Genomic DNA, 21,012 nt, shown 5'->3' on the forward strand with positions numbered 1-21,012 from the left:
TCATGAAGCCAGAAATGTTTGTTCTTTTGAAAAGTACCAACACAGTCATAGCTCTGTCCAAACCAGCATGGGGCAGTGTGTTTTGACGAGCCATCTAAACAATGCATGCATGCCTGCAGCTGCTGTCACTCCACTGCACATGCGCTAACTTATGCCAGTCCCTCAGCTGTGAGCTCTGAGATTATTGATGACATTTCAGACTGTAAAAAAACCCGTCAGCATGCAGCATGTACGGATGTACCCGCCTTGATAAACTTATCAGTATACCCATCTGTTACAGCATTTGTTCAGAATTGCTTCTTGCTTATATTTTATGTACTGTTTATCTTTTTAGACCTGAAAACATTTGGCACCATGTTATATTATCTCGCAATCTTTCACAGGAGGCTCATGAGTACACATGAGGAAAACACAAGAGCCCAGGGCGGAAGTGACTTCATGCTGTACTGTAGAGAGATACGTAAACACACAGGAGAGGTGATTGATCACTGGTTGGAGGAGGTTCCAGTGAGTGACAGGCCCAGCTGCTGACAGCTGAAAGGGGTGGGGGGTGGTGGTGGTGGTGTGGTTTTGAAAATGAGGAATCTTCCCAGGCCGCTCGCTTGGTTTGTGTTGGCTCATGCCCAGGCCTTCATTATTCCTTCTGAGATACTGGCCGCAGTACTGTTTACAACCCCAGCCCATGCTGGTCATGCAAGCTGTGAATCCATTTCTCTCTATCTGTCTCACTCTTGTCTCACTTTCTTGCGCTCTCTCCTTCTCGTCTCACTTATTGTCTGAGAGGCACTGTTAAACACACTGCTGTTTGTTGAAACTTGATTGATCACATTCTGTGCCTGGGGTGGAGTAGCCTTGCTGCACATCCATAAGGCCTAGCCAGAGGTGGAGTAGCCTTGCTGCACATCCATAAGGCCCAGCCAGAGGTGGAGTAGCCTTGCTGCACATCCATAAGGCCCAGCCAAAGGTGGAGTAGCCTTGCTGCACATCCATAAGGCCTAGCCAGAGGTGGAGTAGCCTTGCTGCACATCCATAAGGCCCAGCCAGAGGTGGAGTAGCCTTGCTGCACACCATAAGGCCTAGCCAGAGGTGGAGTAGCCTTGCTGCACATCCATAAGGCCCAGCCAGAGGTGGAGTAGCCTTGCTGCACATCCATAAGGCCTAGCCAGAGGTGGAGTAGCCTTGCTGCACATCCATAAGGCCTAGCCAGAGGTGGAGTAGCCTTGCTGCACATCCATAAGGCCTAGCCAGAGGTGGAGTAGCCTTGCTGCACATCCATAAGGCGTAGCCAGAGGTGGAGTAGCCTTGCTGCACATCCATAAGGCCTAGCCAGAGGTGGAGTAGCCTTGCTGCACATCCATAAGGCCCAGCCAAAGGTGGAGTAGCCTTGCTGCACATCCATAAGGCCTAGCCAGAGGTGGAGTAGCCTTGCTGCACATCCATAAGGCCCAGCCAGAGGTGGAGTAGCCTTGCTGCACATCCATAAGGCCTAGCCAGAGGTGGAGTAGCCTTGCTGCACATCCATAAGGCCCAGCCAGAGGTGGAGTAGCCTTGCTGCACATCCATAAAGTCTGGCCACTGAGCTCCTCTAGCTCTCCATCTGTCTTCACCCTCCATCCTCTACTCCACCCCTCTCCTCTCCTCTCCTCTCCTCTCCTCTCCTCTCCTCTCCTCAGAGCCCAAGTTCCCTGCAGACGTACAAACATTACAGACATCACTGCTCATGGTCCTCTGCCAGCCTTTCTCTGTCATTTTCTTCCTCTACCTTTGATTCCATGCCTTGTATCCATGCTGTAATGGCTGCCATCTTGGTTTCTGCAAATGTCTCAGCATCAGTCAAGGTGCTTGTCCCTGATTTGTTGGCTCCAGACCAGTGTTCAGCACACAGTGGGCTCCTCTGTGTTTTTTGTCATGGCCTGACCCTGTGATGTGCTTTGGACTGACAGCCACTTTAAGTGAAGTTCTCATGCTTTTTCTGCTGGGCATCACTTTAAAGCAGTGGTGCATGTGGTTTGTTGGGGGATGCACTGCGAGAGAGGAGGAGGAGGAGCTGTGTGAAGAAGACATTCCTCCCCAGTGCGCTCATCTAAACAGGCCGCATTAAAAGCTGTGCAGCACTGTAAGCCCATGCTCAACTCCCAGCCATGTATCTCACCAGGCTCACCACACGGATTTGGTTTCCTGCACATGTCAAGGTGTGTTAGGCTATCCCTGCTACTCAGGTTTCTGAGGGCATGGTGGGCTATCAGTCACTTAGGGCCAACCCCCCCCCCCCCCCCCCCCCCCCCACACACACACACACACATACACACACACACACAAAAGGTTTGAGGACACCACCAATATGACTTACTCTCGTCTCCCACAAAAGAGACTCAGTTTGTGACTCCTTATCCCTAAGGTTCCTGTGTGTCCTCTTTCTTCTTAAACAGGAGAAAGATATGTTCATATGAAAAATGTTCACATGGAAATGTAAATACTTTCATGTAATGACCCATGTTGCTGGTTGTAGTTTACTGGGGAGTAGAGCATTCTGGAGGTAGGACTCTATGCCTCTGGAAAGCCAGTGTTTTCTTGCTCACCAGTTTTGCAGTGCTGCTATTTATTTCTTGAATAGTAAACCAGTTGGATGTCAACTAGCAAAGCACAAGGTAAAGTGCTCAATATGGGTGTAAGTGTATATGAGAGTGTGTATGGGTGAAAATCATTGGTGGAGGTCATGTATTTAACCTTTATGGCAGCTACATGTCATAATTATAGGCAAACAAAAATTTTGGTGTTGATTTTGTGACACTTGGATGGTTTCCACAAGAGGAAAAACTAAATGTTCCAAAAAGATTCCCTTTAGGTCACTGAGGTTAGTTTAGGTATAGGCATACCATTACTAAGTGACAGTAATACACGTCAGTGCAAATACCCCACCAAGTGAAACAAGACTGTGTCTGTGTGTGTGTTCAGGTAACTTCAGGAACAATCTTGTCCTGCACTGTTTACACAGCAGCTCACATAGCAGCAGGGAGTCTTTATTATCAGGTTAGCACTAGGTGTCCAGCCTGCACTGAAGTCACTGGAGAGGATCCAACCTGTGCCACGACCTCAATGGAAATGTCATGCTCCCCACGTCTGGAGTCATCCGAATTCCTCTGCTGATAACACTTCCATCAGCCATCCTGGAAGTACTTAAAAGGATGTGTGGACTAGGTCATCCTGGTCAGTGCTGTATTTTAAAGTTGTGCATTATTTTAGTAGACTGTACATAGAGGAAAGGCTGAGAAATGTCTAGTGGGGGACCTTTATGTAATGTTTTTCAGCTTTCCCAATATCAGGAAAAGGAAAAGGCTGTGATATAAATGCTATGAATGTTTATTGCATTATTCTATACTCATGATATTTGAGTATTGTCAACCTGCACTTTCCTTGGTTTTGCATCATCACTGAGATGGATGAGGTGGACAGAGTAGCCTAAAATAATACACATCGTACGTATATTGTTATTTTAATCAATTAAAGCATCAGGTCAAAGCATCAGTCAAGTACAGAACAGCAATGCAAATATCTCAGTCTCAGCACAGGAAGTTAAGTTTGTTAGATTCTGTTCTCTTTGTGTGATGCGTGTGGCCTAAAACAAAATGATAACGCTCGAATGTCCAACATCAAAATAGTCGAGGTTCGGTAACATAAAATAAAATAAAAATAATGAAAAAACACACAAAAAAGAAATTGCCTAAAACTAAGTAATTAAGTAAAATGTAGATTCCGTTTCTCACAAATATGAGTATCAGTAAAATATTTCTGATATTCTGAAAACTATATATCTGAGTATATCTGAGTAACCCTCGTAATTACACATTTGTGTTAACTGATCTTTAACTGCTCACTGTGACAACTGCGATGTAGTGTTTCCTTTCCTTTCTTTATCTTTCTTTATCTGTCTTTTTTACAATGTACTATCCTGGTGCTGTAATGTCAGATTAGTTGCAGAAGCAACCATAGTAGACAATAAAAATCATGGTATCACGTTAGACAATCAACCGCCCTTATTATCAGTACATCGACCGATATCGGAGACAACCACTGACACATACACCTCATGCGTCTCTGCTGGGTACCTGTCGGGGGGGGGACATTAGTTAACCAATTTGTACATTCGGTCAGCACAGACAGTAGCTGGAGGTTGGAAATAGAGCTGCACTTTATCAGAAACTCCCTTGCGCCAGGTCCCTCCGAGGCAGAGCGCTACGAAATAGAGTGATGTGCGGGCTTTTTGAGGGCTGCGCCCGAGCTCAGCCGCGCAGCTCACCGAGCACAAATAAACATCTCACTTCCACGTTTGCTTTGCCTGTTAACGTCAGACACTACACAACCCAATTACAACTCCCACCTCCACCCTTTTGTCGTTTTAATTGTGAAAGCGGCAAGTTTTGCGAATCGAAACTAAAATAACTTTTTTCTTTACGAAGGAAAATAAACATCGGAGGATTTTTCCGGAGAGGAAACCTTTAGTTTACTATATGACATGTTTCTTAATAGTGCTAAAGTGTTCTGTGTTCTTTAAATAAACAACGTGGAGTTTTGCATAGAAGGGCATGAAAGAATGTAGGATTTCACTGGCCCTCACACACATGTCAGCAATTTGGCTGCCTTGTGTATTTTAGATGTTAAAAAAAGGAAAAAAGAAGCATTTCAAAGTAAACGAAAGAGTGAGAGTCTTATCCTCCTGGCAGCTGTGCTCGGTACCCAAATTGCTTTCAGCTGATGTAGTGCAGCTCCAGCTTGCTTGGGTAATGTCAAGTGATGCATTGCGATACTCAGAAAACAACACAGCACAAAAATAAATACAGCGGAGAGAAAATGTCAGAAAGGTACTCTGCCTGTGCTTGGCCTTCACCTTTCTGACCTCACCCTAACGCACACGCACGCACGTGCGCAACACACACACACACAAACACACAGTCTCACTCACACTCTCTCTCTCACACACACACACACAGTCTCACTCACACTCTCACACACACACACACACACACACACACACACACACACACAGCTAAACGATGTAATAGATGAATATCCAGGGATGCTGGGTTTTTTTTGCTAATACAATTCAGACTTTGTAGTAACATGTTGACAAGTGACAATTGGACATGTAGATACATTGTAGGTGTTTGGAAGAGGATTGTTTAATCCAAAACCACTTCAGAACAAATATTGTCATAAAATGTATAAGTATTATTTTAAATATTCTTGCAGTCAAGACATTCATTGCCACTGTACACCACTGTCAACATCTCTCTAACAGACAGAAGGATCTTAACATCACTGAATATTGTCTGTAGTATTTAAGATGATCTTAACACTGATGTGTGACACAGAGGTGTTAAACTATTACCTTTAAGGAAACTGATGTGACATTCCATTGGCCTTGTCTGAGAACAAAAGAATAAATAGATGGATTAGTTTAAATATTTCAAAAGTGCAAATTAAAGTTAATTTACCACCAGAAATTATTGTGATATTTTTGTGGCACAGATTTGCTGATTTCACTGTCATGTTTTCAAAGAGGTCTTTGACACATTGCAGTGACTACTGTTTCTTCATTTTTCATTTCAGCCAAAACACCATTAAAAAAAACTGTCTCATGAGATTATGCTAAACAACTTGGGGTGCGCAGGCAGCCTGAGTGCCTGATTCTGACAGCTTCTCATTCATCAATATAGTCGACCTGCTTAAGAAATCACACAACCACCCTGTCTCTGTTAGACCCAAGATGACTTCATCCACTTGTATTTTAGTCATTTGTTTTAATTATGACCATAATCTGGAATGTGAATGCAGGGTTTATTTCATCACAGCACATGCAGAGCCAAATTAACCCAGTTTGTGGCCCTAGGTTGTGAAAAAATTGCAGTGCCCTTAAAATTAAGATTTTATATATGCAGTATAAAATTATGTCAGCATAATGAATCACTTTGTTATGAAGCTATAATATAATAATTCTGAGGCAACAGGAAGATAGGCACCCAATCTGAACAGGACTGTAACCCACCAAACCTCTGAAATACATTATTTATTTAGAAGTTTTATATATCATCTCATTAATTCATGCTGCAGTTTTCATTTGTGGGACCCACTCCCAAATGTCCTAAGAGGTGCCATTATTTAATATAGGTTTCAGTCTTATCTGATGAAAAACTAAACAAACTTCATATTTGAGCACACTCAACCTTTTGAGATGGTATGAATGTGGATGAAGTAAATGTCGAAAGAAGTGATTCAAATTTCCTTTTTTTATGCTGATGTCAGGCACCCTGTGCTCACAAGGCTGTGGCCTATATATCTTATATGGTTAATCCAGCCATGTCCGCATGTAATAACTGCCAAATCATGTAAATAAATGTTTTTGACCGGGTGCCTAAGAATAAATATAGCATCAGTACTTCAGCAGTAAGTATTCTCAATGAAAAACCACCATTAATAGAGTAATAGTCTAGAATTTAATATACACCTAATAATCTAGGTGTAATGTTTCCTCTGTTTAAAATTCACTTTCCAAAAATGTTCTAGTGTTAATCATTTAAAAATGGTTTAAGAATATGGATTTTTAAAAATGACTTTAGGAACATTTTCATTATGATGCAAATGGTATAAATACAAAGAATACTTCTGAGTGTGTGTGTGTGTGTGTGTGTGTGTGTGTGTGTGTGTGTGTGTGTGTGTGTGTGTGTGTTGGGGCAAGGAGAGGAGGGTCTGTAATGTCCTTGCTTCAACCTTAGTAATGTGTCCTAATGCTATTTAAACCGTTTTTCATGCACGGTCTCTCGCCAGCCTCTACCCCAGCCATTGAAGCCACATTGGAATGCTCTGATGCAGCTTGGCCTCTGCATGTATCTAGTGCTCCAGGTCTGCCTGAGTGGGTTCAGCAAAACAACTGCGCTCTCTCAAACCTTTCGTCCCTGTGTAAGTAAGGTCACATTTTAACTTAGAAACCAGCTCTGATTTCATGGCATACGTTTTACACACACACACACACACACACACACACACACACACACACACACACACACACACACACACACACACACACAATCCATAGACTCTTTAGTGATTTCAACTGGAAACCACTGCTAAAAAGGTGCCCTGAAGTAGGCACCGGATTGGTTTTGAGGAAGCTGCAGCTCAATTGGAGTGGATCCTCATGTTTATTTCAGAGGTTTCAGAAGGGCTTCTCCCATTTCCCGCCATGTTCTGGAACTTGGCAAACCACAGACAAGATGGTGATTTTGCACTATTGTGGTGACACCAAACTGGAGTCAGAGCACAACAGGTTCACTGCATGTAAATTTGTTCCCACTACATTATTGTTTACACTGTCAGTAGTGGGGAGTCTGGAAGCATTTGGTGGCTTTGCACGCTGGGAACTATCAGACGAGTTCGTTTTAAACAATTTTGCTATGGGCTCTGCAAAGAGCTGTTCTGCACTGGAGAAATTAGCTCCTCTGGGCTCCAGGGTTTGGCTGCAGTGCAAGAAGAATAAACACAATGACAAGATCAGCCCACAGCGGCCCTAGCACACTTACACGCCATAGAGCGGACAGGCTATTTCTCTCTCTCTCTCTCTCTCTCTCTCTCTCTCTCTCTCTCTCTCTCTCTCTCTCTCTCACACACACACACACACACACACACACACACACACACACACTCACACTCACACTCACACTCACTCCATTATCCTATTGTCCACCAAGTCTACAGCTTGGCAGAACTGGTTCTCCTGTGTGTTGCCTGAGCTCGATTTTACACTTTGGCTTAGATGTTCCTAGACTGCCAAAGCTTCTCTGGTGATGTCAGGAGAAAGGAGGAGGGCTAAATATGTCAAAGGTGATTGGATTACTGGGAAGGAGGAGGTGTGGCAGCCCAAGGTAATTAGCGCTGCTTAAACTCTTACTCCGCATCACGAGTGGGGAGTACACGAGACTCCAAATGTCAACCGCCTTTATGGCAAGCACCATTCCCTGTGAGCTATTACCCCAATGTGTTTGCTCTGAGAGTCACCATTACCCTGGCCAAGGTCCCACTGTGAGGCTAATGGTGGAAATTCCCTGTGTACGTGATTTGTGTAATTTTTCTTTCTTTTTTAATTGATTGCATATGAGCATGGCTGCTGCAAGTTTCCTCCATTTCGGAGGTGATATCACGTGGTCAGGAGTGTTCTGCTGATACGATGATTGCTTCCGTTGGTCACGGTCAGGAGGCAGGGAGATGATGAGAAGGTCAAGGTATTACTACATGTTGCTGGAGCACTGCATTCAACCGCATAGGCTCGATAGCAGATCAGTCCTTGCTCCAAACAGGACACAGCTAGCTGACTACCAATAGACTTGAATGGGTTTGTGGAATCTTCTCAAAACAGATTTGGAAAAAATTTTGACAGGACGTTTCATGTTTTCCATGGCAACTAATCTTCCCATAGCTTCCCAGGGCTAATTGCATTTGGTGCATGTTGGAGCCCTTGAACAGTCTTTGTATGTCAGTTGAAGATGACCCAGGCATACATCAATGTTCTAGAAGATTCTCACAATTTCTGCCAACTGAAAAAGTTGAAATGGTGAGCTATGGGGAAATTAACTTCATTTGGAGTAAAGCAGACATGTTCACTTCCTGTCTTCTTGAACAGTTCCCTTGTGTCTAAACAGTTACTTCAGTGAGAAGAATGCCCCTTCCCACTGTCAACATATATAGTCCTTGGGAAGAATGTTTTGTGAATGTAAAATAAAGCCATGGAGCACAGTGTAGCCTTGGCTCCACAGCAGGGCAGAGAGAAAGGCCCCTTCACATTAACCTAACTGCTTTATTTTTCGTATTTTGACAAATTTGAGTTTCCAGGAAGCAGCTGAGGTCAGCACAGCATCTGTTGCTACTTATGTCCAAGATGCAAGCACTGCTTTGTGTGCATTGCCATAGCAACCAAGTCCCTGCAATCAGATCTGAAAGGCAGCATCTTCAAAGGCTTCACGAATCATGAGTGTGTATATGTGTATGTGTACACATGTGCATGTGTGTCTGTGTGTGTGTGTGTGTGTGTCTGTCCGTGTGTGTCCAAATCCTGGTGCTTTAAGGATAGCCCAGGTACCTATACAACATTGGAATGAATTTCCTGTCTTTCTGTGTGCCAGACATCATTCAGTACACCCAGGAATTAAGTATGAACATCAGTTAGAATCCACAGACATAATTTTTGACCAAATATGGTAACCTAGGTTACACATACTTCATGAACTTCAAAAGAAAAAGGGAGAAGCATAAGAAATTACAAAATTGTGAAAAATGCCAGATATCTCAAGATCCACTGAGTATGACAACAGGAAAAAGTAACTAACTATCTCCAGCCAGATCCCAAATGGAATAGACACAGATGAGAAGTCAAACAATATGAAGCTGACCTGAAAAAGGGTCCGGCTTGGAGACCAATGAGGACACATTGCACAGATGCAAAAATCTGGACTAAAAAGGCATCCCTCATGGGCTTACCAAAAAGACACCATGCTTAAATAGGGATGTTCTATTCTGATGTTGCCTAATTAAGCCCTGTCATTTTACTTGATGTTTGACTCCAGTGACGGTACTCCCACCCTGATCTTTCATTTCGCCTCTTGAACATAAGTGTACATTTATACACTTCCATTCAGGAAAGCCTTCTGGCCTCTGCCAGCACTGTCACCAAGGGAGGTTCCCGGGGTGAGTGATCAGCTCTGGCAGCCGAGCTTGTCTCGAGGACGTACATCTGTGCTCTCCCCTTTTGGCACGTGCTCCCCGTTGTATCCTGTTGAAGGCTAATGGACCAATTAATCAATTTGACAGGCATGCCATGGATTGAGATGCCTCCGATAGTGTTTCCCAGACCAAATCTTGGCCCATGACCAGAGGCTTGCGCTGACATGAGTACCTGCACAAGGCCTGTGTGTCGCATGTTTGGGGGGGGACAGGCTTCACCGGGGTGTACTGCATTAGTGGGACACTCTCCTTGGGTTGAGAAGACCACCCCTGCATAGGCCCTCCCCCAAAACTCAACCAGATGTGTAATGAGCTTGTCCGTGCCGGTAGTAGTAATTATTTTCCCCTGTCCCATGACAGTTTCCCCTGTAGAGGCTGATGCCTGCAGCTCCACCTGTTTTGGAGAGACCTTTGGGTCCTTGCTGACTAGGATCTCATTTCTGTGCAATCATTGGCCCAAAGTTACTCCTTTACTGCAGGACAGCCAAACCAGTCGTATCACAGACAAAGCCTTTGTCCAACCTGAAAGGCTGCAATAGATTCCTTTCTCTTTTTCCCTTCCTTTTCTGTTTTTTCTTTCCTTCTGAAATTGTTTTTATATATGAAAGAGTTCGTTTCCATTTCTATTGACATAAGGAGTTAATTTTACATTCACCCCTGACAAAAGTACATGCACAGACACACCCGCACACACATTTCTACATTTTGACTGTTGTTTTGGATTAGTGAAATAACTGCTGTCAAATTAATTGATCCTTCCTACTTGCCACCCACTGAGCCTCAGGATAAGACAAGCGTGTATCAGAATGATGCGACCCATGGGCGGGACCTCAAAGGATAGACCAATCACAGCACACTATTGTTCTTGGCGAGCCAACAGGTCTGGGCTGGCAGCTGTTCATGCCTCTGACAATTTTTTTGCTTTGTGGGGAGAGAAAGGCCACAGGTTTTCCACTTTTTCCATGTCCATCAATTCCCCTGAATTTACACACACTTTGCCTTCTTTGGAGTTAGATGGCAAAACACAGGTCTTGTTCCCTGCTCTGGATGCCAACCTAAAGTCATGCTCTTAACCCGTTATGTAGGGGTCCACATGTCTGACACAGTGGCAGGGGTTCACATGTCTGAAACAGAGGTAGGTGTCCATGTGGCCCAACACAGGGGTAGTGTGTGGTATGATCAGAGCAAGCAATGCATTATTTAAAGGTTTACACCATATTAAACTACTGCCTTACTAAACTATTCCAAATGCCAGTTATGAAGTAATTTGAATGTTTTTTTTTTACATGGCGTCCACGGCACACATGCACAAAGTCCAGAGATCACACACTTCCACATCCTAAAATAAACACAATGGTAAAAAATAAAAATCAAAGCCATTTCTTTTGGTAGCTTTAATCAAGGACACACATAATCAGCTCTTAAACTTTTACTTTTGACAAATCCCCCACTTCCCATTTCTTGCAGCTCTAATATACCACAACATTGTAAGGCTGGTGACATGTGTCCATCTTGGGATGTTTGGTTGATGCTTCCTTGGCTTTCTGGGTTAATTGTTTCCCACATTGCTCAGTGTCTCATGGCTAATATCCATCTTGTTTGTTATTGGCTTCTCTGGGGCCCCGGCACAACAAAGTGACATAAAAAGTATGGAGGCTGGATATGTCTTGGCAGGTGATGGCAGGCCCACAGCTGATCAAGTGCCGATACTGGATTGAGCACTGAGACTGGATTGAGCACTGAGACTGGATTGAGCACTGAGACTGGATTGAGGGCTGAGACCCAATCGAGCACTGAGACTCGATCAAGCGCTGAAACAGCATCGAGTGGTGAGACTCGACTGAGTGCAGAGACGGCATTGTGTGCTGAGACTTGATCGAGCACCGAGACTGGAAAGAGCACTGAGATCGGATTGAGTGGCTGGACAGAACTTTCTGCTGGACCCCCAGGAGCTTGGCTCTGCAAGAGAGGTAAGAGAATGGAGCCAGCACAGGTGTGTGTCAATGGTTTTTTGCAGAACACAGCCGGTAAACCCTCAGTCCTCAAGACAATGTGCATGTCCACTCTGGTTATGTTCCAGTACACCTGGGCCTTGTCATTAAAGACTGCTAAGTGTTCGTTATTTGGCATCAAACAAACAGAGACAGGTATGGCGGGAGACTTGTGACTGCTTTCTTACCTTTATTTTTTTGTTTGCCAGGGGAGAATCCCACTAACATGGCTAAGTTTTAAATGGAGGGCTGACACAATTACCATGCATGTACAATCTAAAACACACACAAGCAACACATATACCAATATACATTTAGACACATTATATAGAAAATATATAATTTACACATGCAAAATTCTCATAATTTTGTAGGGACTGTTTATTAGTTAGAATATATAATCTAGTGTTTTCTGTAATTAAGTACTGTCTAATTTTTTTAAATATTTCTAGATAAATTCAACATTCATTGCCCCTCATCACAAATCTGGCAGTACCAAGTATGTAAACCTCTGCCAATAGTCAAACACAAGGTGGAAGATTAGGAAAATAACTCACTGTGTTACTCACATCCTTACAGCACTTGAACTTGAGGAAGCATGGTTGTTGTTTACCTAGGCACAGACGTCCCATCTCCTCTCCTGTCCACTCTCTCCTGCTGCCCTCCTGGCCTCTCGGTGAAAAAAGGACACATCTAGACCTCCTCCTGGATAAGGTTTCCTCTGAGAGACAATGGTGGGGCAGCGGGGGACACTCCTGGACCCATGGGGCAGATTTATTGCTGAGGAAACTGCAGCCTGTGTCAGTATGAACAATGGAGGATCCACAGAGCGGTGGGGTCCCCAGGACTGACGCTCTCCTTTCCCCAGAGCCTCGTTCTTCCTATCGCTGGGAACTCCCTTCCTCAAGCGATGGCAAAGAGACAATCCACCTCTTCACAGGGAGAGAGAGAATGAATGTGTGACTGAAAGAGAGAGAGAGAGACACACACAGAGAGAGAGAGAGAGAGAGAGAGAGAGAGAGGAACTGAACAATTCCTTTGTTTCTGAGGGTGACATTTTAAAGAGACATACAAGAAAAAGTTGAAAGAAAGAGATAGAATCAAAACCTTTGTACTACTTATTAGATGCTGCCTTTGGATGACTGTAAATCTGTAAATATTGTGTTCACATGTGTTCAATCAAGGCACATGTTAACCAAGGCATATATTAACCAAAGCATATGTTTACCATGTTTACCATATGTTTACCAAGCTTTTTTCTGGACCACCTTGGTAGAAATAATTTATTAGATTTAGTAGTACAGAAGTTTTTACAGTGGGGGCAAGTTTGCTGTGTGATGAGTTTTTCAGAAACATAAATCCCAAACCCTAGTCACCAAATATTAAGTTTACTGACCAACTCAGCATGCACATGTTTTTACCTGTTGCAAGACTGGCAGTTATGTTGGAAAAATCTGTAGCCAAGAATACAGAAACAGTTGAGCGGCTTTATGTGGTTAGTAGGCTGGCCAGCACATGGAGGCTGGGGGGTGTTAGTCACCAGAGCCTCGGCCAGTGTTGCAGTGCCCACGTTGGCACCACCTAGCCCATTACTCGCTTGTATTGCTGTAACACTATCAGCCCCTTACTCACCTGTATTACAGGAACACTGTCCCTGCTGGTGGAGAGTGGAGGTGCAGGCTGTACACGTGAATACAAAGAAAGGTTTCAAGCCTTAAGCTCAGTGTGTTGTCAGTGTCTTTATAGTGAAACTGTTAATAGATTTTTTTATGCATCGTTTTCGTCTGTATTACTGCAGCAACTAGCCCTTTACCTTACTTGTATTACTGGAACACTGTCCCTGCTGGTGGAGAGTGGAGGTGCATGTTCATGTGAATACAATGAAAGGTTTCAAGGACTAAGTTCAGAAATGAACAATTCCGGTCTTTGAGGTCCAACAACAGCGCACCGGAGGGGTTTCCCTGCATTTTAACATGTCCAGTGTTAATTAAAATTTAAATGACGAGTTAAACAAGGTGTTCCAAAGAAAGGGAAACTGGTGTGCAGTGCAGTAATGAATGGTTACGATGAGGGTTAGGAGCTGATTTAGCAACTATAGTCATTCATTCACATGAAATACTTAAATAACTTTTGCATTTTGCATGTCTAAGTGAAGAAGGCATTGCAAGGCATCAGTAAGTAGCCTACACTGTTCTTAATGCTCTAATATAATTAACAGTCAAACAAAACAGTAGTCTATACCACGCACCTACAGCTAAATATTAATTTCTACAGCACAAAAGGGTTTTCGGTAAGCTACAAATACTTGTGCTTTCTACCATTCAAAGTCAAACCATAACAGTGTATTTATAATGAAACGTCATACATTTTTATGCAGCGCTTTCTTTACAATAAAACTCAATTTGGAGGCTGCGGGAAAAATACTTTCCCAACTTGCTGGTTGTCCTTGGGCACCTCCTCTCAATAGCGCGTGGAATTACACGAGACAAAAGAATTACTGAAGGCCGAGCGCTTTCAATTTGACATTTTTCATATTCCCTTTGTACCACCCCGACGTAATTGTTGTTCTCCGCACAAGACAAACGGCAACTAACAAGTGAATGCTCACGGCGCAGATAGCAGCACAGGCGAAAGGTGATACAAATGCATGAGATTATGTTGTTTCATTAAGTTTGTCTCCCTTCCTTTTCACAATGCGTTAACAGCCATTCATATCTTAAAGCGCTGTAAATATAGTGTTTAGTGTTGTTACACCACGCGCGGGTCTGGCTGGTAATTGAAACTTTTTCATTTCGCTTTTGTAATGTCGTGTGTCTGCAGGGGTGATTGGCAGACTCAAGTGGCCGCAGATGAAATGGCTTCAGTGTTAATGAATAGAGCGCTGATTGCAGGATCCCGAGCTGCAAATTACCGTGCTGCCACGCTGACGTGCAATTACCGGACCCTGTCTTGCATATTCATCACGCTGTTTTGCATATTGATCAACAACTTCGCGCTCCCGCTAACCGTCAAAGAGACTTTAAAAAGTCTTTACCACCGTTTGTCGGAAGTCGAAGGTGTTTTTCCTGGGGTTCAAAATTAGTTGAATCAAGGCGCTCTGTATTTCAGTTTTATAACCCCTGTTCTATACTACATAGCCTACCTTCGTTTAGTCTATTCAAATAAAATCTATTCTAGTTCACTGATGTTATTTTTAAAATAATCGGTGGCATAAAATGTATTTAAAGATTTTAAAACTAAACGAGGTTATTTGATCAGGATAAAATTTGGAGCATAATATAAAATAGCAATTGTGAATCCTTTTATATTTTAAAACAGTTTCAGTGTAATTAAAATATCAACAATACATACATAGATACATATATACACACACACACACATACATACATACATACATACATACACATACACTATATATATATATAATATATATATATATATATATATATATATATATATATATATATATATATATACATTTTTCCTGTTAGTTGATAGTAATAGACTACAACTTTTAAATTATTAAAATGCATAATATCTAATGCATAATAGCTAATGCACAATATCACAGTGCTATAATAATAATAATAATAATAATAATAATAATAATAATAATAAAATGCTGTTAGTTAATAATGAGCTCTAACTGATTAAAATACATTAAACAGTCATTCATACTAGGTTGTGTAAGGTTCTGAAATTTACATTCTGTTAGGAATGCTAAATGACTTGTAAAATGCTTGGTGTGGAAGTGGATAATAGCGTTGATAAATTGTTGCAATTCTGCTATTTAGTTTTCTTTAACAAAACAAACATGCAGTCAAACTATTCTCAAAGCTCTCATTCTCTCTCTCACACACACACACACACATACACATTTTAAATATTCTACACAAACAATTTTTTTTTAGATCTGTCTCTTTTTTGTCTCTTTCCTTGACACTTTCATTTTTGTCATCACTTTAAAGAGCTCATCTTAGACGAATCAAATCAGGCAATTAAGCACAACCATTCATGCCATGATTACATTATTCTACTGCTTTTATGAACTGGGACTCTTTTGGAGATACATTCTTAAAGGAGGCTAGAGTCTGCATTTACTAGAATGGAAGCATTTGTGCAAGAATATCAGTAACAATGGAAATTCAGTCACAAAGGGGAAAAAAAACACTCCTGCCAATAGCTGATGTTTGTGCAATCAAAGCAAGCTGTGGTAAGTGGACTTGGTAACAGTAGGTTTAGAATTGGCTATAAAAGAATATGATTATAATTACTGTTATATCCAGTGCTTATAATTAAATTATTTTGTTGTGCCAGTTAGTCACTTTAACAACTAAGTCCAAAAGCGTTTTTCCACAAAGTATATTATAGTGAAAACAATTTTACATATCTTCAAACTGAAGTACTTTTTAATCTTTAATTCTTGATATTGTTAATTCACTTTTGAAAAATGTTTTGTATTTTGGTGTGTACTTATAATTTAGAACTATTTCAGCAGATTTGTTAAAATTATTTGCTCATTATTTCTTATATGATTTAAGTTTCTGTGAAGAAAGTAGTAATGTTTTATTATATAGTAAGTTTATTATTGTATAAAGCAATTTTATTAGTATTGCACAGTAACGTGTCATTTTTGTCTTTTGAGTTGTTTCACAAAACAATATAGATAGATAGATAGATAGATAGATAGATAGATAGATAGATAGATAGATAGATAGATAGATAGATAGATAGATAGATAGATAGATAATTATAGTACACAACCACCAATTGCCACCCAACAAAATACATTATTATGAAAGTAAATTAAAATGAAAATAGAAAAAAAGTATAATTAAAAAGCTAGTACACTTAAATGAATTTATGATCACACCTCATTTTCAGGCTTGAATTATTTGTTCTTTTTGGACAGATACTCCTATAAATATTTAGAGTTCATTTAATGTAAAAACATTTAATGTAAACAACCCAATTCTTCCAAGGAAGCGCTTGGATCTCAGGGGGCTTGGTGGACTGCAGTAGTATCCCTCAGTTGTAGTTACTTGAGAGCCTAGATCTTTACATTCTCCAGGGTATCTGCTGTGGCTCAGGCAGGGGGCTTGCTGGTCTTTATTCCTATTCTGAATTTGTATATGGTGATAGGATGTTTTTCTGCATTAATCTCTATTTTGCATCAGTCACTATCCTCTCTATCCACCTGGCTTAAGTACAAGAAGCATCTTAGCAGAAATGCTGCCATTCATACGGTGCAATACGGTGTATTTTCAGACAAATGCAGCCAACAGACAAAAAAACCCTGTTCCAGTAAAGCCAATAACTGACAATTTTTAAATTTTTTGTTTTGTTTTTGTCAAATGTGTTGTTCCCATCATAGCTTCTAAACCTCCCAAGTGTTCTCCATGAAACACAACTCCCTGTGGATTTCTTTTTAGAGCATTTCCCTGTGGTGCACAATGGTCCACAACCTGCAAAGATGATGTAGCATTTATAAATTAACTATTCTATCACAGCTCCTACAGTTCCTGCTAGGCAACCAGCCTTCTTCCTGCATGCTCTTCCATTCTGGAGGGAAATTCTTCAGGACTGGGGGGGGGGGGGGGTTCTGCATGAGTGTTGTGCAGTATGATTTGTTGTAATGAACAACTTGTTTGCCTTCACTTCTAATTAATAGATTTGATAGTATATATTTAAAGCATTCTGGAACTTTGGTGTTCCAGTAGTTGTTAAATCATTTTAATAGAAGCAACATAATCTTTTTTAACTGATTAAATTACTTATCCAGCACTTATTTTTCCACAGAAAGGTTTTACTAATGTATATAGAATCATTTAACAGACATTGATCTGTTGTGTATAATTTACCTCCAAATGCCATCCTTGTTTGAAGCTTTAGGGCATTTGAAATCTCTTGATTTTTGTTTTTGCACAGGGCAATTGCAGAGGGTTTCTGAAATCTCTGCTCCTCCAAATTTCTGTTTTCTTTGAGATGCACTATGCAGAAAGGAAAGCCTACAGAAGCAGTTGTATATAATCCCAAACATTCAGAATCATTACAGCTGGACAGATGCAAAAACTAATTGGCTTGTTGTGCCAGTGGGAAGGCCATTGTTTGTCTTATTTCCAATCACTATTATTAAGAGTCATATATACTTTCCCAATCAAATGCCTTTATTGTGGTTTGCTTTTAGTCTAGATAGAAGAAAGAGTGTACCTCTCTCCCTCTCTCTCTTGCTTTGTCTTTCTCTCTGAGTGTGAATATGTGTGTATCATCTGTATGTCATTAAAGGCAAAAAATGTTCATGTAGTAAGATTTTTTATGTAAGACCATAATACACAAAGTACATTGGAGTGCCTGCTGAACAGTGGAAAATGCAGCCAAGAAGACAGCTAACTTCAGGTAAGATGGAAGAATAAAGATTAATAAGATTCAGGGTGAAATGCTATAATAAGACAAAAAAGCTGCACTAAAAATGTATGTGTGAAGCTCTTGTTCTGGGAGAAACCACTGTCGTCTGTCTTCTGAAATCTTAGTCCAATGAATCTATTACAAAAAGGTCTATCCTTATGAAGGGTATTTTGAGATCAGCCTAACTGTTAGTAAGTAGCCTATTTGTTCCAGGTGAGACCAGTTGATTTTCACCAGTATTTGTTAAGGAGTGGATAACCTTTCAACAGTGGTGATATGTAGGTTTACACTGAATACCTTCAGAGCCTGACACCTTCTTGAGACCAAGTTCAGCACCTCTTTTCATAACAGAACCCTAAAACAGAAATATTTTCTTATGGTAGACACTAATTGAATCTATACAAATAACTTTTCAAGTGTTTTGAACTTCCTGTTTTTTCTAAATACAAACATGCTTTAACCTCGCATTTCATATGTTCTTAAGTTGCTTTTGAATCATTCCCTTCATTTTACCCAGCTGCTTTTTTGCCAACACTTAGACTGGGTTTAATGCCCATAGCTCATGTCGCTTGTTCCAAAGATCCAAAATCATGCTGAGCAGAGGGCTGAGAGGCAGCTGTGAGCCCCGGAGCACAGCTCACAGTGTTCACACACACACACACACACTCACACACTCTCTCCACATGAGATACTGATCTCTTACTCACCACTCAAACAGATCCATTGAGCATTTAAGTGGCCTTGTTGCTTTTGAGGCACAAAAGCAACCTATGTTCTGGGGAGAGGAAACACAAACCTCTTTTAAAAAGGAGCGGCTGGTGAAGGTGGTGGAGGCTAGAAGAAAGATGCATGCAGGTGCTGACCTCCAGTGTGGCGCACATCTGTCTGATTCTGCCTGCAGTTGTGTCCCTGGTGGTCAGTACCATCGGCTTGGACCTGCCATAGTCAGAGGCCTGAGCAGCACAGATCAAGTCTGCTTGCTGGCTGCAATTCAAATCGCAAGACATTTCACTCAGCTGAGGCCATGCGAGGCAGCCTGTACTTCCTGTCAGATAGGCCCCAGCTATCTGCAGCCTAATTCCACTAAGTGGTCACTTGGTGCATTTTGGAGCACAAACAGTAAACACCCTGGCGGCATCTGCATGGGCACAGTGCCCATCACAGCTGCTCAAACAGGAAAGAATGACTTTAGATAAAGGAGAGGGAGATAAGGATAAAATGCAAGTAACTGCTACAGATTGGCAATGAGCTGGCAAGATTCTGAGACCCGGACAGACCAAGAGAAAGGGAGAGAGGGTGATGCCGAGGGCAAAAGACAACTAAGCCTTTTTTTTTTTTTTTTTGTCAAGCCATCATTCATTTAAAGCATGGGGTTAGGACTTTCCATTTTTAATACATCTTGCATGGTGACATTTTTGGAAGCATTGAGTAGTGCTCCAGATTGCAATGCTTTATTTGTTTGTAAATCCAAAATAGATTATTTTCAAGTTAATTCTGAGTGAATGATTTACAAAAGGGCTACATTTGCATTAAAACAGAATACGACATGTAAATATTCAAAAGAATGCATGGTGTAATGATCTCTGAACCCCTGAAAAGGAGGGGTCTTGGGGAAGGGGGAAAGAGGGAAAGAGGGTGTGCAAGTGGCGACTATAGGGGTGTGTTAGAGTTAATCTGACATGACAGAAGTCAGCAAAGGTCAAGTGGGGTCACAGGCTGTATCCAGGCATTGCCCTTGGTGTTTGGACCCACTATCTAATTAGATGATTCCACTGACCTTCAATACTAATTTATTAATCCATTTAAACTTTTACATTTTGCATTATCACAATTTATAGGTACTAAGGCAATCTGCAGAATGTCCAGAGTTGAACTTGCTAACAGGGCTTTCCTTTCATTCAACTTCTTAAATTTTAACCTATTGATTTTTTCAGGCATAGTTTTACTTAAACTACAGACACAGCACACCAAAGTTGCGTAAATAAGTACCACATATTTTGCAGTTTACAATATTCACCACAGTATCTTAATGTGGTGAGGTTCTGAGATCGTAAAGCCTCGTGTGATTTGTTTAAATGGTGTGGCGGAGATGGGAAGGCCAGCATCTGGCACCTGTAGGAAGCTTACTAATGCCCCCTGCAGTCTTCTGTTGGAAATGTAAGGTCATAATTTTAAAATAAACAAAAACACCAGGAATAGTACTAGGAATTAGGAAGTAATAGTGATCTCTGCAAACATCTGGAATAAGACTGACATTTTGTATTATTAGAAAGTGTTATTGGAAATGTTATCATATGTATTAGCGTGTCCTTCTTTTGAAGCTAATATACGTTTATTTAAAATTTTATTTATTTATTTTTACTTTAATTTTTAAATAACATTTAAATGTTTATATTCAAACAGTGACATTTTATATTCAAATAATCTGACACTGCTGAAAACGAAAATAACACAGGAGTTATGAGATGCATTATTATATGTCGTCCGCTAGATAGTAGTGTCGCCCTGAAAAATACAGATGCGGTTAAAAAGCTTTAAACGACAAGTTATCCATGTGTTATTTGTGTTCATCTTGCTTTAAACCTGTCTGTTATTTATAGAGCATAACACTACACACTGTGGCGTTTTCAGTTTGACTTCATTTAGTTGTCCTGTCCCCTCACGTCTCACAGGGCACGTTTATATTTGCAGTTCGGTTCCTTTGGCCAAAACAGAAAATTATACAAAGTTTTGGTATATGGGGTGGTAGTTTTACCAGTTGAAAATTCAGCTGGCAAAATGCATTAAGAATGCACTGAATGTTGAGGCATTTTACCTCCGCATTGCTACACGTTTACAATCTGCTCAT

At 41.2% G+C, this 21,012-nt stretch overlaps 1 long non-coding RNA gene across 1 annotated transcript; it reads right to left on the reverse strand.

Moving 5' to 3' along the window:
• Positions 1–11,156: 11,156 nt before the first annotated feature.
• LOC113576420 (uncharacterized) lies at positions 11,157–12,718 on the reverse strand. The gene is made up of 3 exons (XR_003410509.3): positions 12,329–12,718; positions 11,948–12,035; positions 11,157–11,727 (listed from the first exon to the last, which is right to left on the reverse strand). It is a non-coding gene; the product is annotated as an uncharacterized LOC113576420 (long non-coding RNA).
• Positions 12,719–21,012: the final 8,294 nt, after the last annotated feature.

Source organism: Electrophorus electricus, chromosome 19, assembly GCF_041902795.1.
Source record: "Electrophorus electricus isolate QZ-2024a chromosome 19, ASM4190279v1, whole genome shotgun sequence".
NCBI classification, from domain to species: domain Eukaryota; kingdom Metazoa; phylum Chordata; class Actinopteri; order Gymnotiformes; family Gymnotidae; genus Electrophorus; species Electrophorus electricus.